The sequence below is a fragment of the Triticum urartu genome, chromosome 3A (genome assembly GCF_056163025.1).
Source record: "Triticum urartu cultivar PI428250 chromosome 3A, HENAU_Tu73, whole genome shotgun sequence".
Classification (NCBI taxonomy): Eukaryota; Viridiplantae; Streptophyta; class Magnoliopsida; order Poales; family Poaceae; genus Triticum; species Triticum urartu.
The window spans coordinates 716,729,765-716,747,029 of NC_141875.1; the positions used below are offsets into that span (position 1 = coordinate 716,729,765).

Genomic DNA, 17,265 nt, shown 5'->3' on the forward strand with positions numbered 1-17,265 from the left:
TTGCAGTAGAACCATGTCTGATTCCACTCCTTCGGGTGACTATGCAGCTTGGCGTGAGGGTATGTGACCTCTTTCCTTTTTTGAATCGCCATGCCACCCAACTCCGTATTAGAGCCATCAGTAAACTCAGTACGGCGGTTTAGATGGAAAAGATCTCTGAATAATTCCACTGTGGGCTGCTCTTGAAAGAACACCTCTCAGAGCACTTGGAAGTGGCACATATTTGTAATAGAGTTGGGGCCAGTGTCTTGCGGATGGAGTTGGAAATCAGCTAGAACATCCCGGTAAAATTTAGAACCGGGCAGTTTAAAACCCCGGGCTAAGTGGTCTACGAAGACAACAACCTCTCCTTCTCGAGGTGTGGGGGGGCATTCTTTGCCAGGAGCCCTCCAATGGATGGTGTCTTTGCTGCCCAAGGCGCCAATCAGGACTAAATCATCCAGTTGATCCTCTGTGACATGAGAAGGGACCCAGTTGCACTCATACACTTGCTTGGCCATGATGAAATCTACAAGGTACATTGACATGTGCAACGTTAAACCGGAAGCAGATCTATCTAAACCGGAGTTTTATGAAGCAACAACATATGGCGGTTCAACAAGGGGACTAATGGCATATACCGGTTTGGAAAATTTTCTATCAGGTTAAACCGCCTGATCTAAACATTGAAGCAATTGAGATTGCGGATGGTTAAGTATGCAGAAACAGGTTTCACATGGTCTTGTTACGGCGTTGGATCTGAAGCAAGTTCAGAAAATAAGAAAAATAGTAGAAGATCAAAGCAGAACAGTATTGAATGAATGGGCAGAAGTATATGTGAGATCTACGGTTTTGGGCAGGAAACTAACGGCGGATACTAAAAGTTACCGCTACACAAAGCAAGGGTTCACATGTGCATCCAGGAGCTAGTACATGAGTATGAACAGCTGATGAACACCGCAAGAACACGAAGCCCTAGATCAGATCTATGTTGAGAAGAGCAGAAGACCTGCCAGAGCTGAGGAAGACGCGGAAGGTCGCCGTGGTTTTCTGGTGCGTTCAGGTTGATGCAGCGGCCAAAGATGATGCAGAAGACAATGACGGCGATGGAGCTCTGAGACTGGCAACGCGAAGAAGGCGAAGAGGAAGGGCACGAAGGGGAGAAAGGAAATGACCCTTCGGACCTATTTATAAGGCAAAGGACATGTGTCAGGCGCGGGGATCAAGGGACCGCCGATTTTGTAAGTAGGGCGGTCACCTCGGTCATTGTGAATCTATTAAACAAGAAGATATCATGGATGTTTTCTTTATGACAGATGATGTCACGCCGGTTTACAGCAAACAGAGAAGATGACGTCACGGCGGTTCAACAACTACAAGAAGATGTTGAAGACGAAGATTTTTGCTATGGTTTGACATGAACCTGTTCAAATCAATCTGGGGCCTAATGTTGGGGATATTACTACTGGGCATAAACCAGCCTACCTGGGCCGGATTAACTCCATCAGTAGTTCAAAGATGTTAAAGCCCAAAGAGGCAGATAAAGGCCTAGGGCCCGTAGGCGGTTTTACAACCTGTAGCCGTACATCAGCTTTGTGCATATACTTGTAATATAAGTTAGGAACAAGGAGAGACCAACCCAGATACGAGTATGAACCGGTGTTGGGACTCTCTGAACCAGCAGGCGTCACCCATGTATATAAGGGGACGACCCGGCGGCGGTTCAGGGACGACAGACAACGACTCGAGACATAGGCGAAGCTTGTTTGCTCCCTAGTCATCGAAACCCCATCAATTCCATCACAACTAGACGTAGGCTTTACCTTCCTCGAAGGGGCCGAATTAGTATAAATTCTCTTGCGTCCTTGTGTCCGCTTTAACCCTTTCAAGCTAACCCGTCGCGATGGCTCCACGACTAAGTCCTTTCTCTAGGACATCTGTCGTGACAAAACCATGACACTACCTCTACATCTACCTTCAGGATTAGTATTAGACCTGAATAATTGTTATTTGGTGCCAGTGTTAAGCATGAAGATTATATCTGGATCTTGTTTGATGCGAGACGGCTATTCATTTAAATTTGAGAATAATGGTTGTTCTATTTATATGAGTAATATCTTTTATGGTCATGCACCCTTGAAGAATGGTCTGTTTTTTTTTTGAATCTCGATAGTAGTGATACACATATTCATAATATTGAAGCAAAAATATGCAGAGTTGATAATGATAGTGCAACTTATTTGTGACACTGTCGTTTTGGCCATATTGGTGTAAAGCACATGAATAAACTCCATACTGATAGCCTTTTGGAATCACTTGATTATGAATCACTTGGTACTTGCGAACCATGCCTCATGGTCAAGATGACTAAAAATCCGTTCTCTGAAACAATGGAGCGAGCAACAGATTTATTGGACATAATACATATTGATGTATGCGATCCGATGAATATTGAGGCTCGCGGCGGGTGTCATTATTTTCTGACCTTCATAGATGATTTAAGCAGATATGGGTATATATACTTGATGAAACATAAGTCTGAGACATTTGAAAAGTTCAAAGAATTTCAGAGTGAAGTGGAAAATCATCGTAACAAGAAAATAAAGTTTGGCAAGAAACCCTAGTTGTCATTTCTAAAAGTTTGGGGCTATGATGCTTATGTGAAAAAGCTTCAACCTCATCACAGATCCGAAGGCAAGATATTCGTTGTTAAGAACAGATCCTTTCTAGAGAAGGAGTTTCTCTCGAAAGAGGTGAGTGAGAGGAAAGTAGAACTTGATGAGGTAACTATACCTGCTCCCTTATTGTAAACTAGTTCATCACAGAAATCAGTTCCTGTGACTCCTACACCAATTAGTGAGGTAGCTAATGATGATGATCATGTAACTTTAGATCAAGTTACTACCGAACCTCGTAGGTCAACCAGAGTAAGATCCGCACCAGAGTGGTATGGTAATCCTGTTCTGTAGGTCATGTTACTTGACCATGATGAACCTATGAACTATGATGAAGCGATGATGAGCCCAGATTCCGCGAAGTGGCTTGAAGCCATGAAATCCGAGATGGGATCCATGTATGAGAACAAAGTGTGGACTTTGGTTGACTTGCCCAATGATCGGCAAGCCATAGAGAATAAATGGATCTTCAATAAGAAGACTGATTCTGACAGTAATGCTACTGTCTACAAAGCTCGACTTGTTGTGAAAGGTTTTCGACAAGTTCAAGGAGTTGACAACGATGATACCTTCTCACCCGTAGTGATGCTTAAGTCCGTCTGAATCATGTTAGCAATTGCCGCATTTTATGATTATGAAATTTGGCAAATGGATGTAAAAACTACATTCCTGAATGGATTTCTGGAAGAAGAGTTGTATATGATGCCATAAGAAGGTTTTATCGATACAAAGGGTGCTAACAAAGTGTGCAAGATCCAGCAATCCATTTATGGTTTGGTGCAAGCATCTCGGAGTTGGGATAAACATTTTCATAGTGTGATTAAAGCATATGGTTTTATACAGACTTTTGGAGAAGCCTGTATCTAAAAGAAAGTGAGTGGGAGCTCTGTAGCATTTCTAATATTATATGTGGATGACATATTGTTGATTGGAAATGATATAGAATTTCTGGATAGCATAAAAGGATACTTGAACAAGAGTTTTTGAATGAAAAACCTCTGTGAAGCTGCTTATATATTGGGCATCAAGATCTATAGAGATAGATCAAGACGCTTAATTGGACTTTCACAAAGCACATACCTTGATAAAGTTTTGAAGAAGATCAAAATGGATCAAGCAACGAAAGCTGAGGGAGTCCTGGATTAGGGGGTATCCGGATAGCCGGACTATATCCTTTGGCCGGACTGTTGGACTATGAAGATACAAGATGGAAGACTTCGTCCCGTGTCCGGATGGGACTCTACTTGGCATGGAAGGCAAGCTGGGCAATACAGATAGATATATCTCCTCCTTTGTAACCGACCTTGTGTAACCCTAGCCCTCTCCGGTATCTATATAAACCGGAGGGTTTTAGTCCGTAGAACAACATACAATCATATCATAGGCTAGCTTCTAGGGTTTAGCCTCTCCGATCTCGTGGTAGATCAACTCTTGTACTACTCATATTATCAAGAATAATCAAGCAGGACGTAGGGTTTTACCTCCATCAAGAGGGCCCGAACCTGGGTAAAACATCGTGTCCCCTGCCTCCTGTTAACATCCCCCTTAGATGCACAGTTCGGGACCCCCTACCCGAGATCCGCCGGTTTTAACGCCGACATTGGTGCTTTCATTGAGAGTTCCTTTGTGTCATCGCCGTTAGGCTTGATGGCTCCTTCGATCATCGATAGCGATGCGGTCCAGGGTGAGACTTTTCTCCCCGGACAGATCTTTGTATTCGGTGGCTTCGCACTGCTGGCCAACTCGTTTGGCCATCTGGAGCAGATCAAGAGTTACGCCCCTGGACACCAGGTCAGGTTGGAAGCTTAAATTATACGGCCGACGTCCGCGGAGACTTGATTTTCGACGGATTGGAGCCCCTACCGAGTGCGCCGCACGGTCACGATGAGCATGATTTAGCTCTACCATCGGACAGTGTTCAGGAGAATGCACCAGAAACCGCTCCGACCCTCAATTTGGAGCCAATTGCGCCATCCATGGACGGGTGGATACACCCCGCCACGGAGGCCGTATTCTTAGTGGCAATTGAGCCGAATATCTACCTTACCCTTCACGGGAGCCGTGACGCCAAACTACCAGATTCTTCCCCGGCCACGGACTCCGAACCACCCGCGCCCTTGCCTATCGAATCCGACTATTCGCCGATCATGGAGTTCACCTCCGCGGATATCTTTCAACACTTGCCCTTCGGCGACATACTAAACTCATTAAGGTCTCTCTCCCTGTCAGGAGGGTCCTGACCGAACTATGTTCGGCAGGATTGGGATGCGGACGATGAATAAATTCGCCGCCCACCCACCACCCACTTCATAGCCATTGTCGGAGATTTGACCGACATGCTCGACTTCGACTCCGAAGACATAGACGGTATGGACGACAATGCAGGAGACGAACAGGAACCACTGCCCACGGGGCACTGGACGCCCACTTCAACGTATGATGTATACATGGTGGACGCACCCAAAGAAAACAACGACGAAGAGCGGAAGGACGCATCGATGGGTTGTTCCCTCAAAAAGCAGTCAATGCGGCGGTGTAAGCGCCGCTCCAAATCCCTCCTCGGCACAAATAATGATCATATAAACTCAACGATAGAGCAAGGTGAGCCAGCGGACGACAAAAACGGCATTGAACCATCATCCGACCACGGCAACACGGCGAATCAAACCAAACAACCCGACTCCGTCGAAGATAACAGTCCGGATAACATCACACCGGACAGGCACCCGGAGCAACAGAATGCCCATAAAAGGCTTGTTGCCACTGCGAGGAGTCTGAAAAAGCAGAAGCAAAGGCTTAGGGCTGCACAAGACACACTCAGAATCAGATAGAGTGAAGTACTCAACACTGAAGCGAAGTACGGCGGGAATCGCCACACCAAGAGCTACCCGAAGCGAACGTTGCTACCTAATTTTGATGATGAGGCCTTAGATCCCCCGCAATCAAAAAACAAAACGGCCATCCAGATGGATAGACGACCTCGTGGCCAACATAGAACGGCAAACGATGCTGCACAATAGCCGGTACGCGATCCACGTGAGGACTCGCATCCAAAGTACGGCGCAACCAGATCCATCTACGGACCACGCAAGCGCGCTCTAGCACGTAATGCAACACAACAAACATCCCAACACCACGGTACACCCAAATACAGGGGTGCCGCGCACCCCTTATGTTTCAACGATGAGGTGCTGGACCATGAATTACAACAGGAATTCAAACCCGTAAACATAGAGGCGTATGACGGAACCACTGACCCTGGGGTTTGGATTGAGGACTACATCCTCCATATCCATATGGCTTGAAGAGACAATCTCCACGCCATCAAGTACTTACCCCTCAAGGTCAAAGGGCCAGCTCGGCACTCGCTTAAAAGCCTTCCCGAAAACTCCATTGGAAGCCGGGAAGAGCTCGAAGACGCTTTTCGGACAAATTTTCAAGGGACCTATGTCCGACCTCCGGATGCAGACGATTTAAATCATATAACTCAACAGCCCAAAGAGTCAGCCCGAAAGCTTTGGAACACGTTTCTCACTAAAAAGAACCAAATAGTCGACTGTCCGGACGCCGAAGCCTTAGCAGCTTTGAAGCATAGCGTTCGAGATGAATGGCTTGCCAGACACCTCGGCCAAGAAAAGCCAAGTACGGTGGCAGCATTAACAAGCCTCATGACCCGCTTTTGCGCGGGCGAGGATAGCTGGTTAGCCTAATGTAGCACCAGCAACCCAAGTACATCGGAAGTCAGGGACAAAAACCTAATGCAGCAGCAAGAACAAGCGTCGGAATAAAGAAGACAGCCCGAAGAGCACAGCGGTAAATGCCGGATTCGGAAGCTCTTGGCCAGATCAGCAAAAGCTGACCTCCAAAGGCAACAGAGACGAACTGTCCAGCCTAAACAAGATTCTGGATAAAATATGTCAGATCCACAGCACCCCCGATAAACCTGCAAATCATACCCATAGAGAATGTTGGGTCTTCAAGCAGTCCGGCAAGCTCAACGCCGAAGACAAGGGACAGGATACACCAAGCGAAGACGAGGACGAGCCCCACAAGCAAAACACTGGGGAACAGAAGAAATTCCCACCAGAAGTCAAAACTGTAAACGTGTTACACGTGACGAAGGGGAGAAACAAAGCGGCACTCCTATAGACACATACCCCAGGGCCTATCACCGCGGTGTTCTGCCACTGGTCGTCCCAACCGATCACCTTTGACCATCAGGACTACTCGGCAAGTATCCGGTGTGTAGGATGGGCTTCCTTGGTGTTAGACCCGATAATTGACGGATACAACTTCACACGAGTCCTGATGGACGGCGGCAGTAGTTTAAACCTGATATATCAGGACACAGTCCGCAAAATGGGGATAGACCCAATAAAAATTAGCCATAGCAATACTACCTTTAAAGGAGTAACGGCAGGCCCAGAAGCCCATTTGTACGGGCTCCCTGCTACTAGAGGTTATATTCGGCTTCCCCGATAACTTCCGCAGCGAAAATTTAACCTTCCACATCGCTCCGTTCCAAAGTGGCTATCAAGCACTACTCGGACGCGAAGCTTTCGCTCGCTTTAACGCAATACAGCATTACGCTTCCGTCATGCTTAAGATGTCCGGTCCACGTGGCATCATCACAGTAAATGGAAATAGTGAGCACTCCTTGCGCGTGGAAGACCCTGCGGCCGCCTTGGCAGCCGCACACTAAATGGCCTCACCAACTAAAGCATCTGACAGGTCGTTAAGACCACGGACACGGGTGGACGAGTCCGGTACAGCTATATGTAATTGATACAGGTTCGATGGCTATACCCCTATTACAATACAAGGGGCTCAACGCGCGCGCACAAGTGGCAATCAGGCTCAACATTACTAATTTTGAACTATATATTGTTTATTTAGTACAACTTACCTTTTGCACGCCAACTTTTCAACTAAGTTCCTCTCTTTCTTCAGATTACCATCGTGCTAAACCCGTCCAGAATATGGCACAACAGAGACACAGGCGCAGACGTGTAGCAGGGACCCGTTCCAAGGATTCTTTTTAGATTAAGACCCTGCGTAAACCTTTTTTACTGTCTCTTGTTGATACACATCCCTCGGATTCTCAGTATAATATTGCATGTACTGGACACCAGGGGCTTATTACAATGGGCACTGTTTAGGCCCGGTTTACATCATAAAGACTGAATACCTTAGGGAGTGTTCGGCGTCGCGAGTTTGGCCTTATATGCATCAGCTCCGAATCATGTCTTTGGTCAAATGTTTGGTTTTCCCGGCTCCTGTGTTTTGCTACCTTACATTCCGCTCTATCGGCTAAGGCGGCACCAGGAGAACTACTGCGATTGTGCCCTGGTTCATCCGGACGAGCACCTCAGTAGAGAAAGCCAAAAACTGACTGTCATGATATAGCGTGAGACTGGTCAACCACTCCATGACCTAGTGGAATCTTCGGGATTCCTCCACTATAACGAAGGGCCGTTTCCCCGCCAGGCATGTACGCACCCCGAATTCGGATGAGTGCGGAGCCACCTGGGGCTATATAGTAGCACCACTATCAAATTCCTCTAGCTAAGTGAAAGTGTTAAAGTATTATAGTCCGGTTGCCTAGTTCGCTGCGCTATCACCTCCTTAATGGACCAAGACGTTGGATCAAGTGTGAACATGCGTCTTCTGGGAACACCCCCGCATTATACGCGTGGGGGCTGAAGCCGACGACTGCAATCTTTAGGTTATATACATATATACATAAACGGCCGCACAGGAGGCATCATAGCACTTTTGGGCAAAAGTATAAATAAAGACTTGATAAATTCAATAAAACATTGTTATTACAATGGGAATACATGTCACTCAAACATAATATTCTTCGAGCACTGAGCCTCTATTAAACGAGCGCCTTCAAGAACTTCTTCAAAGTAGTGCTCGGCAGCGACTTGTCCTATGGCAGAACCCTGTGCCGCAACAGTGGTGGCATCCATCTCCGCCCAGTATGTTCTGACACGGGCAAGGGCCATCCGCGAGCCTTCTATGCACGCCGACCTCTTCACAGCATCGATGCGTGGCACAGCGCCAAGGAACTGTTACACTAAGCTAAAGTAGCTATTCGTCCTTGGCACTCATGGCCACAAATGATCCACAACGGACCTCATGGCCAGTCCGGATAATCTATGGAGATCGGCCCAACCGGTCAATCGCTCATTCAGTAGCAGGGGACGGACTGGAGCGTGAAACTGTGACCAGAACAGCTTCTCCTCTTCGGGACCTTCCTGATCCTTGAAGTATTCGGCGGCATCAGCAGTGCTGGCAGCCAAATCCATGTACGCGTCCGTAGAACTCCATAGCCGGTCGAGAGGAGCATACTTCGGATCTCCGAACTTAGTCCGCAACAAGAAAGGGTTCCCAGACACGATATCTGTAGCCTGATTTAGCTCCTCCTTCGTCGCTCTAATTTTCGAGCGTGCTTCCTTGGCAGCCACCCGGGCCTTCTCCAGGTCCGTCCCTTTCGCCCGGTTCTCCTCTTCAAGAAGCCCGTAATTTTCAAAAGCATCTTTTAACTCCACGGCCATCTTGGCAATTTTTTCTTTGCTCTCGCAATGTGCGGCCTGCTCGGCCCTTAACTCTTTGGCCGCCTGTAAAGCGGCTGCATTGCTATCCCTGGCTTGCTCCCTGGCTCGGGCAAGCTCCGCCCGAAGGGTCTCCACGGTGGCCTCTCCATCTACAGTCACGACATATTAAAGATACTAACATCATGCTGCTCTTATTATGTGAAGGTCCCCAGAAAGGCCACTCACCCTGTGCCTCGTCAAGCCGCTTCTTGACAAGCACGATATCAGCATCTGCCGCATCCAGCTGCCACTTTAGTTCGGCATAGCCATCAGTCCGGCTAGCCACCGGAGCTTCCACCACCTGCACATAAAGGCAGTCTGGTTATTACCTTGGACTATGATCCTTTGTTTGCCGCCATTTTCAATGACAACCAGAGTCTCAAGGGCTACTATCTACACAGGGCACATCTAAAAATGTGCGGTACTTTCAAAAATGTACATCATTTCATGTACCTCAAAACCCGTCAGTAGACTCATAAAGGCTTCATGCATCCCGCTTTCGGCGGACGAAATCCTTTCAATCACCGTACCCATCAATGTGCGGTGCTCTTCTAAGATAGCCGCTTCCTCTAGCAGATCCCTCCATACACCCAACCGCGCACCAGACGGTGCCGGACTCTTTTGATTGCTCTCTTCAAGAGCCGGATACTGAGGACTTCGGTCGGACATAGGATTACCTTCTGGCCTTGCCGTATCAGGAGAAGCCCTCCACGACGACACCTCAGGGTCGCACGCTTCGTAAGGCGGTGTGGCAGGGGGAGGCGTTTCGCTCTCCATCATCTCTGGAATAAGATCCCCCGAAGATGAGCTCAGCTGAGAAGGGCTAAGATCCGAAATGGAAGATAAATACTTCGGTTATTTTCCTCAGAAGTAAGGTAGGATATCTTCACTATTAAGTACCTTTTGATCACTTACAACTTGTTAGAGGGCTGATTCTCGCACAGACATTGCGCAGCAAGAACACTCTCCGAGGCAGGACCCTCTGGCGGAGATTTCTTCTCCCGTTTGGAAACCTAGATTTCCGGATCTTCGGAGGTAGTCCTCTTCCTTCCTCGGGGAGTGAGAATGTCAGATTCTTTCCCATGGTTATCCTCCCTCGTGGAGGCGCTCATTCCCTTGGTTGCAATAGGTAGCGATGGAGGCCCGCTTTCGCCCTCTTTATTCCCCCCTTCATCTTCCTCTGAGGGCACCGGACAAGGTGCTGGATCGAGCATCTTTTCCAGCATCGGATTGTCCAAGCCTTCAGGAAGAGGGGCCGAACACCGGATCATCTTCGCCTTTGTTATCCAGTCCTGGTCAAAGAGCGATTCTTCAGAATGATGTCATGATAAATAAAAGGACAGTGTGTTCAGCCATGGGATTACTTACTTGGGCAGCGGTGCGGTTACTGCTCAGGCCCACGTCCTCGGTAGTGTCCGGACACTCTATTTGGGGTCCGAAGAACAATTTGTACATCTCCTCGTGCATCATGCCAAGGAAATTCTGAATAGTGCGCGGTCCTTCCGAGTTGAATTCCCACATGTGGAGGGGCCGGCATTTGCAAGGCTGGACTCGACGAACCAGCATAACTTGCATTACCATAACCAGACTTAAATCTCCCTCGAAGATATCTCGGATACGACTCTGCAGTATTGGCACATCCTTCACTGGATCCCAGCTCAGCCCCCTGCTGATCCATGACATCAGTTGTGGTGGAGGGCCCGAGCGAAAGGTGGCGGCAGCTACGAACTTGGCACTTCGGGGAGCTGTGACGTAAAACCACTCCTGTTGCCACAATCCGGACACCTCTGGAAAGGATCCCTTTGGCCATGAACATCAGCATCTTTGCTTATTAGAGCACCTCCGCACGCTGCTTACTGCCCCTCGACCATCTTCGGCTTCACATCGAAGTTCTTGAGCCACAGGCCGAAGTGAGGGGTAATGCGGAGGAAGGCCTCACAAACGACAATAAATGACAAGATGTGAAGAAGGGAATCCGGGGCTAGATCATGAAAATCCAGCCCGTAATAGAACATAAGACCCCTAACACAGGGATCCAGAGTGAGGCCTAGTCCTCAGAGGAAGTGGGAGACGAACACAACGCTCTCGTTGGGTTCGGGAGTAGGGATGACTTGCCCTCGGGCGTGCAGCCTATGCGAAATTTTGGCAGTCAGATATCCGGCCTCCATCAACTTCTTGATGTCCTCCTCCGTGATGGAGGAAGGCATCCGCCAGCCTTGAAGGCTGGATCCGGACATGATCGAAGGTCCGAAGCACCTAACCTAGGCTTTGGGTGTTAGAACTCGAGGCGAGGGAAGGATTCGATTGAGCACGGGAGGGAAAAAACTAAAAGCCTTGTCCCTTTATAAAGAGGGTGAATATCAAGCATCCTCCTCGTGGCTGTTTGGGACTTACCTAAAATCTAGGAGTCCTAGGCACGGTTGGGTTACCCACATCCCTATTGATGAGAATCCCGTAATAAGGGGAACACGATCTCTGCTTTGACAAGACGTGCTAAGAAACCGCCTCGCGTTATGTGCGGGGCTGGTTAAAGAAAAACTGTTCAAACAATTACTGGGTCATGGCGTGATGTCATTCTGCCAAAACATGTCAGCATATTAGATTTGTGGAAATATTATTCTCTCTACGGTGGTATGTGGAACTTATTTTGCAGGGTCGGACACTATCCTTGTATTCAAACTCTTCCGTGGTGTATTCGGAGGAGGAACCCGCCTTGCAATGCCGAAGACAACACTGCGCGCCGGACTCATCGTCATTGAAGCTTGGTTCAGGGGCTACTGAGGGAGTCCTGGATTAGGGACTCTCCGGACAGCCGGACTATATCCTTTGGCCGGACTGTTGGACTATGAAGATACAAGATGGAAGACTTTGTCCCGTGTCCGGATGGGACTCTACTTGGCGTGGAAGGCAAGCTAGGCAATACAGATATGTATATCTCCTCCTTTGTAACCGACCTTGTGTAACCCTAGCCCTCTCTGGTGTCTATATAAACCAGAGGGTTTTAGTCCGTAGAACAACATAAAATCTTTCCATAGGCTAGCTTCTAGGGTTTAGCCTCTCCGTTCTCGTGGTAGATCAACTCTTGTACTACTCATATTATCAAGAATAATCAAGCAGGACGTAGGGTTTTACCTCCATCAAGAGGGCCCGAACCTGGGTAAAACATCATGTCCCCTACCTCCTGTTACCATCCTCCTTAGACGCACAGTTCGGGACCCCCTACCCGAGATCCGCCGGTTTTGACACCGACAAAAGGGTTCTTGCCTATGTTACAAGGTGTGAAGTTGAGTCAGACTCAATGCCTGACCACTGCAGAGGATAGAGAGAAAATGGAAGTCATTCCCTATGCTTAAGCCATAGGTTCTATCATGTATGCAATGCTATGTACCAGACCTGATGTGTGCCTTGCTATTAGTTTAGGAGGGAGGTACCGAAGTAATCCAGGAGTGGATCACTGGACAACGGTCAAGAACATCCTAAAATACCTGAAAAGGACTAAGGATATGTTTCTCGTTTATGGAGATGACAAAGAGCTCGTCGTAAATGGTTATGTTGATGCAAGCTTTGACACAGGTCCTGATGACTCTAAGTCACAAACTGGAAAAGTATTTATATTGAACGGTGGAGCTGTCAGTTGGTGCAGTTGTAAGCAAAGCGTCGTGGTGGGATCTACGTGTGAAGCAGAGTACATAGCTGCTTCAGAAGTAACAACTGAAGGAGTCTGGATGAAGCAGTTCATATCCGATCTAGGTGTCATACCTAGTGCATCGGGTCCAATGAAAATCTATTGTGACAATAGTGGTGCAATTGCCTTGGCAAAGGAATCCAGATTTCACAAGAGAATCAAGCACATCAAGAGACGCTTCAATTCCATCCGCGATCAAGTCAAGGAGGGAGACATAGAGATTTGCAAGATACATATGGATCTGAATGTTGCAGACCCGTTGACTAAGCCTCTCTCACGAGCAAAACATGATCAGCACCAAGACTCCATGGGTGTTAGAATCATTACTGTGTAATCTAGATTATTGACTCTAGTGCAAGTGGGAGACTGAAGGAAACATGCCAGACAGGCAATAATAAAGTTGTTATTTATATTTCCTTATATCATGATAAAAGTTTATTATTCATGCTAGAATTGTATTAACCGGGTACTTAGTACATCTGTGAATACATAGACAAACAGAGTGTCACTACTATGCCGCTACTTGACTAGCTCGTTAATCAAAGATGGTTAATTTTCCTAGCCATAGACATGAGTTGTGATTTGATTAACGGGATCACATCATTAGAGAATGATGTGATTGACATGACCCATCCATTAGCTTAGCACTATGATCATTTAGTTTGTTGCTACTGCTTTCTTCATGACTTATACATGTTCCTATTACTATGAGATTATGCACCTCCCGAATACCAGAGGAACACTTAGTGTGCTATCAAACGCCACAACGTAAATGGGTGATTATAAAGATGTTGTACAGGTGTCTCCGATGGTGTTTGTTGAATAGGCATAGATGGAGATTATGATTTGTCACTCAAATTGTTGGGCAGGTATCTCTAGGCCCTCTTGGTAATGCACATCACTATAAGCCTTGCAAACAATGTGACTAATGAGTTAGTTGTGGGATGATGCATTACGGAATGAGTAACGAGGCTGAACTAGGTATTGAGATACCGACAATCGAATCTCGGGCAAGTAACATACCGATGACAAAGGGAACAACGTATGTTGTTAGCGGTTTGACCGATAAAGATCTTCGTAGAATATATAGGAGCCAATATGAGCATCCAGGTTCCGCTATTGGTTATCTACCGAAGATGAGTCTCGGTCATGTCTACATAGTTCTCGAACCCATAGGGTCTGCACGCTTAACGTTCGATGATGATCGGTATTATGAGTTTATGTGTTTTGATGTGCTGAAGGTTGTTCGGAGTGCCAGATGCGCTTACGGACATGAAGAGGAGTCTCGAAATTGTAGAGACATGAAGATTGATATATTGGAAGGTTATGTTTGGACACCGAAAATGTTTCGGATGAGTTCGGGCATTTTTCGGAGTACCGGGAGGTTACCGAAACCCCCCAGGGAGTTAATGGGCCTTAATGGGCTTTACTGGAAGAGAGCAGGAGGCGGCCAAGTGGTTGGCGCCCAACCCCCAAGCCCAATCCGAATTGGGGAGGGGGCCGACCCCCCTTTCCTTCTCTCCCTCTTCCCTTCCTTCCCCCTCCTAGTTGGATTAGGAAAAGGGGGAAACCTACTCCTAGTAGGAGTAGGAATCGCCCTTGGGGCGCGCCATAGGAGGCCGGCCTCCCCCTCCTCCACTCCTTTATATACGGGGAGGGGGCACCCCAGAGACACACAAGTTGATTCTTAGCCGTGTGCGGTGCCCCCTCCACATATTTCCACCTCGGACATATCATTGTAGTGCATAGGCAAAGCCCTACGTTGGTAACTTCATCATCATTGTGATCACGTCGTCGTGCTGACGAAACTCTCCCTCGTCCTCAGCTGGATCAAGAGTTTGAGGGACGTCACCGAGCTGAACGTGTGCAGATCACGGAGGTGTCGTGCGTTCGGTACTTGATCGGTTGGATTGCGGAGACATTTGACTACATCAACTGCGTTACTTAACACTTCCGCTTTCGGTCTACGAGGGTACATGGACACACTCTCCTGCTCGTTTCTATGCACCACATAGATAGATCTTGCGTGATCGTAGGTAAAAAAATTTGAAATACTACGTTCCCCAACAAAACTCTTAGCATGGAATTGCCAGGGACTTGGGAATGCCCCAGCAATTCGGGCTTTGCTGAATGTCTAGCAAAGATGCCTCCCCGATGTGATGTTCTTGTTGGAGACTCACCTCGACAGCTATCCGGCAGAAGGATTACGTAGAAGGTTGATGATGGACCAAAAGCTAGTGTGTCCTAGTGGTGGACGGAGAGGAGGATCAGTTCTCTTTTGGAATAATAATGTTAAAGTTCATAAGTTAGCACTAGATGATATGTTTACTGATGTGAAAATTGAGGAAAACAATAATTTGTTTTGGCGTTTGACTGGGATGTATGGAGAGTTTAAATGGGCGAATAAACATCTAACTTGGAGCCGTATGCGGCAACTGCACCATAATAATAATCTCCCTTAGCTCTTAATAGGTGATCTGAATGAGATTCAATTACTTCACGAGAAGGAGGGGGTAACCCTCGACCCATGCAGTACATGCAAGCTGTTCAAGAGGCTATAGATGACTGTGATTTGCATGGTATTGGCTTCCTTGGAGATCGATTCACCTGTCGCAGAGGGAGGATCAGAGAACGGTTAGATAGAGGCCTGGTAAAATGAGGCTTGGGCAAATTTATTTCCTCAAGAAACTTTGGAGAATATGGAGTTTAACCACTTAGACCATCGGCCATTATTCCTCAGTACAAATTACTATTCCAGTATGGGGAACAACACAGGAAGTGCATATCCGAAAAGGTTTGAAGCAAGATGATTAAGAGAAGAAAGTTTTAATAGCCAAGTTATGGAGGTTGGTCAAGTGTCGGGATTATCAGGTGTTGCTGAAAAGCTAAACATTATGCATGCAAAGTTCCATCATTGGGATCAACAAGTATTGGAAAAGCCAAAGAAGAGATTATGCAAAGCTCAAAGGGATTTTGGGAAGGTAATACCAGGCCCTATGGATGAAGAGTCTGATGCAAAAAAGAAAGAACTGGGTGAAATGATTGAGTATCTCTTAGAATTAGAAGAGATCCAAGCTAGGCAATACTCAAGGGCAACGTGGCTGACAATTGGAGACCGTAACACTGGGTTCTTCCAAGCTTTTGCTTCTACGAGGAGGAAGAGGAATTATGTGACAAAAAATTAAAAGAGGATGTAGGGAGCTGGTTAGAAGGTACCCCGGAACTGAAATCTCATATCCATGATTACCTTTATAACCTTTTTTACCTCGGAAGTGCAACATAGAGATGCTAATCTACTGCAGAAAGTACAACAAAGGTCACAATTTAGATGAATAATTTTCTATTAGCGCCATTTTCCCCGGAGGATGTAAAAAGTACGGTGTTTAACATTGGGGACCTAAAAGCCCCCGGTCCTGATGGTATACATGCTATATTTTTAAAGAAATATTGGCATATAGTGGGAGATGGGATAATGCATGAAATACTACAGGCCATCAACTCGAGGAAGATACCTGATGAGTGGAAAGAAACGGTCATTTTTATGATTCCAAAAGTGGAAGCACCAGAAAGGGTAACTCAATTGCACCCTATAAGCCTCTGCAATGTTCTGTATAAAATCGTCTCTAAGATGTTATCTTTGCTTCTGGAAAACATTCTGCCTGAAATTATTTCGCCAACTGAAAATGCCTTTGTGCCAGGGAGGATGATTACCGATAATATCCTGATAGCATATGAATGTGTGCATAAAATTAAGAATAAGAGGGCTGGTAAAAGTGGTCTTTGTGCGGTTAAATTGGACATGCATAAAGCCCATGACAGAGTTGAATGGTCCTTTTTATGTGATATGATGACTGCTTTGGGTTTTCATGAACACTGGATTGAAATGATGATTGCTTGTTTGAGTTCTGTCAGATATAAAGTGAGGTTTAACTCTCAGGAGACAGACTCTTTTATCCCTACAAAAGTGGTTAGTCAGGGAGACCCAATCTCCCCATACTTGTTCCTATTATGCACGGAAGGCCTTTCTAGCTTATTGCAGTATGAAGAAGAAGCTCGTGGCATTGAAGGGATCAAAGTGTGCAGAAATGCACCATCAGTATCATACCTCTTATTTTTTGATGACTCTTTGATTCTTATGGCAGCAGATACCTTAAATGCAGCCTCCTTGCAGCATGCTTTAGAGACCTACTGCTAGAGTTCGGGATAGTTGGCGAGCTTGTCGAAATCAAGTGCTTTCTTTAGCACTAGCACCGCTGACGTGTCCAGGGCGGAGATATGCCAGTTATTACACATTGACATGGAAGCTTTATCTGATAAGTATCTT

At 46.8% G+C, this 17,265-nt stretch overlaps 1 pseudogene; it reads left to right on the forward strand.

Moving 5' to 3' along the window:
* LOC147982085 (uncharacterized) overlaps nucleotides 1-16,126 on the forward strand; it is a 61,327-nt pseudogene extending 45,201 nt beyond the window's left edge.
* The last annotated feature ends 1,139 nt before the right edge of the window (nucleotides 16,127-17,265 follow it).